The 12,190-nt window shown below is 42.5% G+C and overlaps 1 pseudogene across 1 annotated transcript; it reads right to left on the bottom strand.

Annotated features, from left to right (window-relative positions):
- Positions 1 to 396: 396 nt before the first annotated feature.
- LOC309870651 (ATP synthase subunit d, mitochondrial pseudogene) lies at positions 397 to 3,489 on the bottom strand (annotated as a pseudogene). Its single transcript has 2 exons — positions 3,391 to 3,489; positions 397 to 1,629 (listed from the first exon to the last, which is right to left on the bottom strand). The product of its transcript is annotated as an ATP synthase subunit d, mitochondrial pseudogene (transcript).
- Between the last annotated feature and the right edge of the window lie 8,701 nt (positions 3,490 to 12,190).

Raw genomic sequence — 12,190 nt, 5'->3', positions numbered from 1 at the left:
TCACTTTATATGTTTCTATTTTCACTCCTTTTGGCCTATCAATCACTTCTTTAAAAAAAATGTTAGTAGGGACGCCTGGGTGGCTCAGTTGGTTAAGCAGCTGCCTTCGGCTCAGGTCATGATCCCAGCGTCCTGGGATCGAGTCCCTCATCGGGCTCCTTGCCCTCCGCAGGGAGCCTGCTTCTCCCTCTGACTCTGCCTTCCACTCTGTCTGCCTGTGCTCGCTCTCGCTCACTCTCTCTCTGACAAATAAATAAATTAAAAAAAAAATGTTAGTAGTTTCCCTAAAGTGTGCAATGTATGTTTACAACGAATCCAAGTCCACTTTTTAAAAACTGACAGATAATTGACATGCTAGTTTCAGATATGTAACATAATGATTTGATTATCTGCATGTAAGTATCCTTCAAATAACACTATACCACTTCCTGGGGAGTGCGGGTGTCTTGTAACAGAGTAGCCCCAAATTCCTCCCTCCCATCCCTTATAACATTGGCTGCCACTGCCTTCACTTACCCATATGTTATAATCACCCAGTTCGTTGTTGTCTCATTACTTTGAACAAAGAGTTATCAATATGATTAGGTAGGTATACAAATAGCAAAGATTTTTTTTTTTTTAAGTTAAGCTCCATGCCCAATGTGGGCCTTAAACTCAGGACCCTGAGCCAGCCAGGTGCCCCTTTTTTTCTGTAATTTGAATATGATACACGTATGTGTGGATTTTTGGTATTTGCTCTGCTTGGTATTTTCTGAGCTACCGGAGTTTGTGGTCTGGTGTCTATCATTAATTTTGGAAAATGGCCATTACCACTACTTCTGCTTTCTCCTTCTTCTCCTTCTAGTGTTTCCTGTTTTGTGTACATGACAACTTTTCTTCTTTACTATATAATTATTATTTTTAAAGATGTTATTTATTTGAGAGAAAGAGAGCACAAGCAGGGAGAGCAGCAGAGGGAGAAGAAGTGAGCTCCCTACTGAGCAGGAAGCCTGACTCGGGGCTTGATCTCAAGACCCAAACAGTCACTTAACTGACTTGAGCCATCCAGGCACCTCTATATAATTATTTTTAATGTCCAGCGTTGAGGGCCAGAACTTTCTCCCCAACTCAAGTTTATAAATACTCAATTGGCTTGTGAAGCCGATAGGGATACTTTTTGTCTAATTTGATTTCCGGGAAGACTTCATTCAGGTCCTCAATCGTCATTGGATCACATGGAATTATGATCATCTTCTCTGGCTCTTTTTCATATTCCTCAATCCTGGCCTTTGAGAGAGACAAAAATTCAGCACAACTTTTCACATCTTCTTTTTCTTTAGCATCCACCTGAACAGTGTATTTCTCCTCCAGCAGAGGAAACTTCAGGGCATTAAACTTCTCAAAGTAATCTCCCAAGATAGCCTTTGCCACACTGGCCTTGTAGTAAGCCCAGTCAACAGCAGGTGGTTTCTCAGGGAGAGTAGCCCACCTGGGGAGGTAAAGGTCTCATTCCAGAATTTCAGAAGTTAGCAATGGTCTTCTGGTTTTGGGGTATGATTTCCCCAAAAGCTACTCAGTCAATGGCTTTTAGAGCAAGTTTTTCCTGGCCATCTTGAGATCCTTCACCAACCCCAGCAGCCCACAGTCCACCTATGTTACACTTTTTGGAAATGTCCCACAGTTCCTAGGTATTGTTCTAGGTTTCTTCATCATTTTTTCACTTTTTATTTTTTTCCAGCTTTATTGACATATAACATATAACACTGTGTAAACTTAGGGTATACAATATGATAATTTGGCATACTTATATATTGCAAAATGATGCCCATGGTTGGGTTAGTTAACACCTCCATCATGATTACTATTTCTTTCTCCTTCTTCTTCTTCTTCTTCTTCTTCTTCTTCTTCTTCTTCTTCTTCTTCCTCTTCCTCTTCCTCCTCTTCCTCTTCTTCCTCTTCCTCCTCTTCTCCTTCTTCTTCTTCTTCTTCTTCTTTTTTTTTTTTTTCTGGTGAGAACATATGCGATCTACTCTCTTAGCAACTTCCAGGTACGTAATACAGTATTGTTAACTATAGTCCCCTTGCTGTATGTTAGATCCCCAAAACTTGTTCCTCTTCTAACTGAAAGTTTGTAACATTTGACCAAGTATCTTCCAGTTTTCTTCATCCCTCACCCTTGGAAAGCACTCTTCTACTGTCTCTATGAATTTGGCTGTTAGTGCATACTATTTTAGGATTTTTAGGATTTCTTGGTTTGGGGTTCTTCCAGCTTCTTTAATCTGTAGTTTTATGTCTTTTGCCAAATTTGGGGAGCTTTTAGCCATTGTCTCAGTATATTTTCTGAACTGCACTTCTTCTCTTCTTCCTGTAGGATTCCCGTGACACACATGTATTTTGGTATTTTCCCACAGACCCCTGAAGTTGTTCATTTTGTTTATTTGTTGTTTCTTTGTTCAAGTTGTAGAATTTTTAGTGGTCTATCTGCAAGGTCACTGCTTTCCCCTGTCATCTCCAGTGGGCCATGGTGCCCACCCAGTAAGTTTATTGTTACTGCATTTTTGGGGTTTAGAATTTCCATCTGGTTTTTCTTTATATCTTCTTTTTCTCTGTTGAAGTTTTCTTTTTCTGTTTCAGGTCTATTCATGGTTGCTCACAGAAGCTTTTCTTTTTCTTCCTTTCTTTCTTCTTTTTTGGGGATAGCTACTTTAAAATCCTTGTCAGATAATCCCAACATCTGTGCCATCTTGATGTTAGCATCAGTTGTTTTTGTTTGTTTGGTTGTTTTTTTGTTTTGTTTTGTTTTTTAATTAAGGGAAGCACTGTGCCCAATGTGGGGCTCGAATTCATGGCCCTGAGATCAAGAATCACTCACTGGGCTGACTGAGCCAGCCAGGCACCAGATGTTAGCCATCCCTTCATTGCCCTTTTTCATTCCAGTTCAGGCTTCTTCTGGCTTTTGGTATGATACAAACTATTTGATTTTATCCTGGGCCTTTGGGTATTATATTAGAAGTCACTGGTTCCTTTTTAAAACTATGTTGGTATGTATTCAACTTGTTCAAGTTCAGAATGAGCACCGTGGCTCACTTTTGTGGTCTGTGAACTGGAATGTCAGTTTAGTTTAAAAATCAGTACAATTTTGGTCTGCCGTGCTGTGTGCTACCCAGAGGCCATCCTGAAACAGTATGGTATTCCACATTGTAGTTGAGTTCTCAAGCTTTCACTATGTTAGTTCTGGTGGGTTGCACACATAGGTCACTTGTGGGTGGGTGTACCTGCACTTCATATACAAATTGAAGCAATCTCTTTTTGTAGCTCCCTCGTCTGTAATCCTCCCCACATGCTCCAGCTGTGAGAGGGTGGGTGCTGCCTCTTTGTCACCTTTGCTTAGTGCAGTGCAAGGATGCCTACCTTCCTGTCACAGCACTCCATGAGGATGGGAGAGGAAGGGGATTCTCGCTGATCACACTTGTGCAGAGTGGGGCTGGCAGAGCTCCACATCACAGCCATCACTAGAAAGGAGAGCGAGGACTACCCTGACGGTAGTGCACAGCTGGGATGGTGGGCAAGCTCCACACCAGTCTCTTCAAAGCCTGCTGGAGAGGACGGGCTGTGGCTTATTTCATGGTGTTTGCCCAGAACAAAGCAAGCATTGTCAAAAAGTCTATCTTTCACTGCTGTCCCTCCCAGCCCTTTGACCCCCTAGAAAGTGGGCTTTCATTGGGACTTTGTACTTTGGGGATGGTTTTGGGTTTGGCTTTCTCTGGTGCCCAGGCTGGGATCTAGTTAAGTAATAAAGCCCGTGAGGACTCCCAGCTGTGTCATCGCTTGAGACCCAAGTTGTCTACACAGTTCACCTTTTTCCCACCATCATGGAAGTCCGAGAGTTGCTTTATGTATTTTGTCAAGTTTTTGGTTGTAGTAAGTGGAAGGAATAGGGTAGAATCTACTGATTCATCTTGTCTGAAAATGGAAGCCCCATGGACTTTTTTAAAGTCAACTTTTTTTTTTTAAAGATTTTATTTATTTATTTGACAGACAGATCACAAGTAGGCAGAAAGGCAGAAAGAGAGAGAGGAGAAAGCAGGCTCCCTGCTGAGCAGAGAGCCCGATGTGGGGCTCAATCCCAGGACCCTGGGATCATGACCTGAGCAGAAGGCAGAGGCTTTAACCCACTGAGCCACCCAGGTGCCCCCTAAAGTCAACTTTTTGAGGTATAATGTACATGCAATAAAACATACCCATTTCAAGTGTACATTTCCTTGAGTTTCAACAAAGGTACATACCCATGTAACCACAGTCAAAATATAGAACATCCCCATCTCCCCAAAAGTTTCCCTTGTGCCCCTTCCCAAGCAATCCCCCCCATCCCAGGCCTCAGACAAACACTGATCGATGTCACTATGGATTAGACATGTCTTTTTCAGAGTTTCAGATAAAATCACACAGAATGTATTTTTTTAAAGATTTTATTTATTTATTTGAGAGACAGTAACTGAGATACCAAGAGAGAGCACAAGCAGGGCGGAGAGGAAGACAACCAGGCTCTATCCCAGGACCCTGGGATCATGTCCTGAGCTGAAAGCAGACGCTTAACTGACCGAGCCACCCAAGTGCCCCCAGAATGTATTTTTTTGATAAAAGTCTGCTGCCTTTTGTTCAGTTATGTTTGAGATTCATGTGTATCACCCAGTGTATCAGCAGTTCATTCCTTCTCATTGCTAAGTAGGGTTCCATGATATTTGTATGTATGCTTTTCTTTGGATTGTCGCCCTCCTCTGCTCTCGAGACAATGGACCACAGCACCTCTCTGCCACAACCACTGCTGTGTTTCTGCTCTCAGAGCTCTTTCTCTTTGATCCAGGAGAGGAAAAGCTTGATGCATCACTTAGTACTTACTTTAAGGGATGGGTAGGATATTATTTCAGGATAAAAAGATGGTTTCTTCTGGATTTAGCTCCATTGATCTGCTCTGTCATACACTTGCTAATCACATGCTCAGACCAAAGTATATGAAAACAGTCATTGTCTTGGCAGGGTGTTTTAGGGGTTTGTAACTTTGGTCTTATATTGCTGTGTCCTCTGAATTAGTAATAGGAATATGGACATGCTTTTCGTTTTATGTAAGGATAATTATCCGATCACAGGGATGCGTAACTAATGCCATCCCTCCATGTTGAACTCCTGGTGGCTTGTGATGAATTGGGTACCTCAGCAAACAGTCTTATCCACATCCTCAGGTTCTCGGTTTTTCTGTCCAACCCATGCACTCATACAAATTCCATAAAAGCAATTTGGTACTAGGTAATCAGCTGATTCACTTTGTGATGGCAAGGGACACAGTAGCGAAGGGATGACTTGTAACCTGACCTTGTAGATTCTCTCCTGGCTAGTTACATTTACCAAGTGGATACATGCTTTCTTTGATGGCTGTCTTCTCAAAATTCTGCATTCAGACTCACAAATGAAGTGCAAAGTGGTTTTTATTATATAAGAAAACAAGGCCAGTTTTCTTTCCTACCAGTGCAAGTTTGGAAATATTCTTTTAAAAAAGATGACTGAATATTCCCATTTAGCAAAGTCTTAAGGTAAATAGATGGTTGCCAGGTTTCTAGTTACACTGGTTTCTGCACTATCTATCTGTTCAGACACAAGCTCCTTTTAAAATGTGCCTAGTCAGAATTTCTTCATATACTGCAACCAAAACAACATATTGCAACAGATGGAATGCAGAAGTAGATGTGAGAACTCAGCTGTCTTCTATTAAGCCAGGCATTAAAGGGATTTGCAAAAAAATGTAAAACAATGACACTCTTTTCTTTTTTACTTTTTTAGAGAGTGGAGAGAGAAAGACCATGGGTAGGGGGCGCAGAGGGAGAGAGAGAATCTCAAGCAGGCTCCAGGCTCAGCACTGAGCCCGACACAGGGCTCAGTCTCCCAATCCTGAGATCATGACCTGAGCTGAAATCAAGAGTTGGACACTTAAGTGACTGAGCCACCCAGGCACCCTAATGCTACTCTTTACTAGGTTTTGTGAGAAAATATATTTGTTGAAAATTGAGCTGTCAGAAAAATAATTCAGGAAAAACTTTCAAACTACATTTCCAGATTAAAGTGACTTTCTTTTTTTAAAAGATTTTATTTGTTTATTTGAGAGAGAATGAGTGAGAGAGAGCATGAGAGAGGAGCCCTATGCGGGACTCGATCCTGAAGTCCGGTATCATGACCTGAGCCAAAGGCAGTCACTCAACCAACTGAGCCACCCAGATGCCCAAAGTGACTTTCTAAATGCCCAGTATAGTAAGTGCAAAAGAGGGGGAGATAAAGAAAAAAAAGAAGACCAACACATGGCCATATTATGAAATTTCATTATACTATAGATTAGCAGAAGATCCTGAAAGATTTCAGAGGAATAAAAGCAATCACATATAAGGAAACAAACAAACAAAAAAAATGGCATCACCCTTCCCAACACCACCAGAAAGCAGAAGACAATGCAGAAATGCCTTCATTCTTAGGGAAAATAATAAGCAACCTACAATAATATTCTCAACTAAACTATCACTCAAGCATGAGAGTAGAAGAGAGACATTTTTGGATATCACGTGGTACAGTATGATAGTAATGGTCCCCAGTGAGTCACAACTCCCTTTTACCATATCCCTTTGTGATGTGACTTTGCTGTTCCTCCCAGTGACAGGAGTCTGTTTCTTCACCTCTTGAGTCTGGTCTGGTGGAGTGACTTGTTTTAACCAACAGAACATGGCAGAAGTGATACTGTGTGAGTTCTACAGCCAAGGCTTTAAAGAAGACTTCACATGTCCCCTCTCATCTTCTGGGTCAGAGATCACTGTGGAACTGACACCATGTTGGGAAGGTGGGGTACATCTACTGAGGATGAGGCCACATGAGAAGATATCTAAAAGTGAGGCATCAATACAAAACAGAAATGTGAAATTCTTAGAACACCTTAATGGTGTCTCCTATTAGATTGTCATTTTCTTCAGAATTGTTTATATATTATGTATTTGTTTTTTATTATAATTGTTTATATGTTATATATTTAATGTATGAGATTTTAATATTTTGCAAATATTTTCTCTTCATTATTGGGGTTATGGTGTCTTTCAGGACAGATTTTTTTTTAATGGTCATATCAACCATATTCTTTGTCTTTATGTCCTTGCAATTTTTTTTTTTGACCTTATTTATTTGACAGAGAGCACAAGTAGGGGGAGCAGCAGGCAGAGGGAGAGGGAGAAGCAGGCTCCTTGATGAGTGGGGAGCCCAATGCTGGGCTCAACCCCAGGACTCTGGGATCATGACCTGAGCCAAAGGCGGATAGACGCTTAACTGACTGAACCACCCAGGCATCCTGTCTTTGAGCTTTAAAAAAAATTTTATTTATTTATTTGATGGGGGTAGGGTGAGGACAGGCTGAGGGAGAGGGAGAGAATTTTCAAACAGACTCCCAGCCAAGTGTGGAGCCTGAAACAGGACAGGATTTGGGGTCTCAGGACCCCAAAATTGAACCTAAAGTGAAACCAAGAGTCTGCTGCTTAACCGACTGAGCCACTTAGGTGCCCCCTTATTTTTCTTTTAAAGATTTATTTATTTTAGAGAGACAGAGATTAAGAGAGAGTGGGGGGAAGGGCAGAGGGAGAATCTTTGAGCAGACTCCCCACTGAGCTCAGAGACCAATGAAGGGTTTGATCCCACAACCCACGAGACTATGACCTGAGCCGAAACTGAGACTCAGATGGTTAATCAGCTGAGGCACCCAGGCGTCCCTTTGTTTTTTGATCCTCACCACCACCACCAAACCAGTATACGCAACTGGTGCAAAATGGTGGTCACTGTCAAAGAGAGAACTGAGAATTATAAATAGTTGTTTCTAAGGCGTGGTCTGGAGTTAGGAGAGCCAGGCAAGAAGCTGCTGCTTTTCTACTGACTTTTCCCTCAGTCCAGGCTAAAAGTCACACTGACAAAGTACACCCTGAGCTGGACTACTGACTATCCTCACTTCTTCCAGTCTGGTCAAGTTTTCTTTCCTACCTATTATCTCTGGCCTAAATGATCCCAACAACTGGCTCACTGGTGTCCTGCTTCCACCCCTGCCCCCATTTGTTATCCATTGCTAGGAAATGAACTACTTCAAGACCAGTTTATTAAATCTCCTAATACGTTGGTTTTCCTGAGCTGACAGAGGTGGTTCCTCTATTCATGTCATGTTGCTGGGACTGTGGGCACTTGTGGGCAGAATATCCAAGTGGCTCACTCATCTTCTCTGGCAGTTGGTTCTGACAGATGGCTGGGTCCTCAGCTGGGACTTTGGGTCTCAATTCTCTTCCATGTGGCCTCTCTGTACAGCTTGGACCCAAGAGCTAGCATTCCAAGAGGAAGGGAATTCTCGTAAGGCCTGAGCTTGGAAGTCCCAGAATATTCCTTCCACTGTCTTCTACATGTCAAAGCAGCCACAAGTAAGCCCAGAATCAAGGGGAATGGAGGAATCACTGGGGGCCATCTTTGGAGACAAGCTTTCATGATCCCTCCTTTAGTCTATTTTCCACTTTCCAGAGACATCTTTTTTTTTTTTCTTTTTTTAAAGATTTATTTATTTGAAAGAGGGAGAATGAGAGTGTGTGCATGTGCATGTGGTAGGGGCAGCGGGGAAGGGCAGAGAGAGACAGAATCTCAAGCAGCCTCCCCTCAGAGCACAGAGCCCAACACAGGCCTTGATCCCATGACCCGTGAGATCAAGACCTGAGTCAAAACCAAGAGTCAGAAACCCAACCGACTAAGCCACCCAGGAGCCCTTCCAGAGACATTGTTTAAAAACAAATAGACATCACTCCTCTGCTGAAACACACCTAATGACATCATCATGCTCAGGATACCTGTCACGTTTCATGCCCTGTCTTACCTGGGCCCTGCCCAATCCTATCCATACTTCTGCTCTCCCCATATTTGGTCCTTACCATCTTCCCAGTACCCCTAACTCACCACCCTGAATTTTGTACTTGCTTTTCCATTAGCCTGGAACAGTTGTCCTCCAAGCCTCACTTGGCTACTTCACTTCATAGTTGGGATACCTGACATTATTAACTTATTCATGCGTTGGGTCTCAGCTAGAATTTAAAGTCCCTGCTGGCCATGCCTTTCTTGGCCCTATCCTGTATTTATTTCTCACACCTAAAAAAGCATTAATCATGGGGCTGCCATACCATAAACATACCCTGTAGTTAACAGAATTGATTTCCCTAAATCCTGAGGATGTACTGCCTTCAGAAATATATGAATTAATTTTAAAATAGGCAAACTACAGTGGCAATTAGCACATGGATCCGAAAGTGTACCCATTCTATATACCCACTGGCAAATATTTCTACCTTCCTAATGAAGCTGACAGCTGCCTTCTGTGTGACTTTGTGGGTCAGCTGCTACAGCAAGCCCAGCCTCTGAGAGGTCCGTCATCAATCTGCCCTGTGTGTGCACGGAACTCAGGGAACTCAAAGGGACTCATTGGACATACTGGGCAGATGCCGGGACAGGCTACCCTCAGCATTTTTATTTTGATCCATTTTGGTGTCAGCTGTCCCACATTAATTCACTGAATTTAATTAGAGGGTCGAATGAGAACCCTTCAACTATGTCATCTAAGTGACCACTGCAGTCCAACACTGTCAATCAAAGTGAACCCACATATATCCAGGAAGCAGGCATGCATTACCGGGGGTATGCTTACAGACACACATCCCACATGTCAGAGATAAATCTAGGCCCAAAATAATACTAACAAAGCTTCTTTTTTCATAAACCGGCAGCAAGAGAACCCTTCTGCCATCACCCTTGTTTCAGCAGGCATTCAAAGGTGTCAGGGAGTATATTTCACGGAGTAAAAAGGAAATGCTGTCCCATTGAAAAGCATTCTGCAAAGGTAGGATTAGTGGAGTGAGGAAGACTCACTGGTCTTCCAGTACATTTGGCCATCCTTGGTTAGCTGCAAGGGGGCAAGTGAGCAGTTTGGGGACATTTCAAAAGAGGAAAGGGCGGAGGGTTTTCTGTGGCCAGCCATTTCCTGGAACGAGTGGGGGTCGACGAGATGCTTGTCTGTAGTCAAACTGTCATCATGGTTATTTGGGGGGGGGCTGCTTTCCTGCATAAAGTTTCTCATGTGATCATTCCATTTAAAATAATTATAATTTTAGAGTTGAACTTTGACCCACTACCCATGGTTCCCAACCCCCAAGTCTATTCAATGATTGGAAAACCTCAGATACAGGGTAATTTGCAGTTTAAGCCTTAGCTAGCAATGGTCAGAAACAGAATCAGAAGTTTTCCTGAATCCTAGGGCTATGGATACAACCACCATGCTTCTCAAAAATAAAACAAGGAAAACAATGAAAATAAAGTCAGCAGCAACAAAAACCAGTTTCTAGCCAAGCCCAAGGATACCCTTGCTTCTGTAACAGAGCCCTGACCCTGTCTGTTACGGAGTTCGGAGGCTCTGGTTTTCAGGGGAGCCTAAGCCTCTCCCCAGTACTGGAAAGAGTCCTCAATCCGTCCAAGTCAGTCAGTTCTCCACAGATCTTTTTCACCAGTGAACAGAAGGCAAAAGTAGGTGGGTGGGGACTGGGGGGCAGGGGAGCATCTGGAAAAGAAAATTTGAGGGTTCTTAAGGGCCCATAGAAGTGGTATTTTCTGCGGTGGGACACGGGTGGGGTTTGTTTTCTGTGTGTGGGAGAAAGGTTCATACAACTTGGCAATGTTAATTGAAAGTTAGAATCCTTTGACCCGACAATCCCCCTTCTAGTATGTTATCCTACACAATCAAGGCTTTTAGGAAAGAAAAAAATTAACACAAAGACATATTGGATTTTTGTTCTAATAAAACCAAAGAAATGGAACTACCCCAAGCATCCAACAACAGTGCATCAGGAAACAGCGTGGAAGACTTTGAAACAAGTCCCCCCAACCTGCTGGCACTTAAAGAGTGCTTTTAAGCTACTTGATCATGATGCAAATCGAGGGAAACAGATCACGCAGGTGATTCCTGTCCATACATATGCAAGTTGCACCATGTAAAGTCCTAAATGTAACTGATTATTATGGAGTAGATACTGGCTAATTCTGCCAGCTATGTATCTACTAAAGCAAATTTTTCAGCATTCCTACTGGGCTAATTATATTTTTATTTGTTCTCTGGATTCTCCTTTGAACCAGTTAAAACATCTTAACTTGTTCTCTCCTTGATGAACAAATAATATCTTTAACATACTTGTTTTGTATTTGAGTCATGATTTTACTTTCTAAAAACAAAATTTATCCTTCAGCAAGGTGGTTAAGTAAATTTAGTATATTCATTTGATCTTACCTACAGCCCTCTTCAAACCAGTTATAAAGACAATATAGCTGGGTGCCTGACTGCCACAGGTGGTTAAGTGTTGGGCTCTTCATTTGGCTCAGGTTGTGATCCTAGGGTTGTGGGATTGAGCCCCGTGTTGGACTCTGCGTCAGTATGGAGTCTGCTAGAGATTCTCTCTCCCTTGGCCCTTCCTGGCTTGCGCTCCCTAAAATAAATAAATAAACCTTAAAAAAAACAAACAAAAAACGTATACATTAAAACTAAGAGAGGGGCACCTGGTGGCTGGATAGGTAGAGCCTACAACTCTTGATCTCATGGTTTTGAGTTCGAGCCCCATGATGTATACAAAGATTAACTAAAAATCTTTTTTTAAAAAAAGATTTTATTTATTTGAGTGACAGAGAGAGAGAGAGCATGAGCGAGAGGGAGAGGGACAGTCTTAAGCAGGCTCCACACTAAGCATGGAGCCCGATGTGGGACTCAATCCCAGGACCCTGAGATTATGACCTGCGCTGAAATCAAGCGTCAGATGCTTGACCAACTGGGTCACCCAGGTGCCCCTTAAAAATCTTAAAAAAATAAAATAAAAATTTAAAAATTTAAATTAAAGAGAAACAGGGGCGCCTGGGTGGCTCAGTGGGTTAGGGCCTCTGCCTTCGGCTCAGGTCATGATCCTGGGGTCCTGGGATCAGGCCCCACATCCGGCTCTCTGCTTGGTGGGGAGCCTGCTTCCTCCTCTCTCTCTGCCTGCCTCTCTGCCTACTTGTGATCTCTGTCTGTCAAACTAAATACAATCTTAAAAAAATAAATCAATAAATAAAGAGAAACAAAGTCTCCACATTAGTT

Source organism: Mustela nivalis (genome assembly GCF_964662115.1).
Source record: "Mustela nivalis genome assembly, chromosome: 8".
NCBI lineage: Eukaryota > Metazoa > Chordata > Mammalia > Carnivora > Mustelidae > Mustela > Mustela nivalis.
The sequence above is the reverse complement of the archived record's forward strand: the minus strand, read 5'-3'. Positions and strand labels throughout refer to the sequence as shown.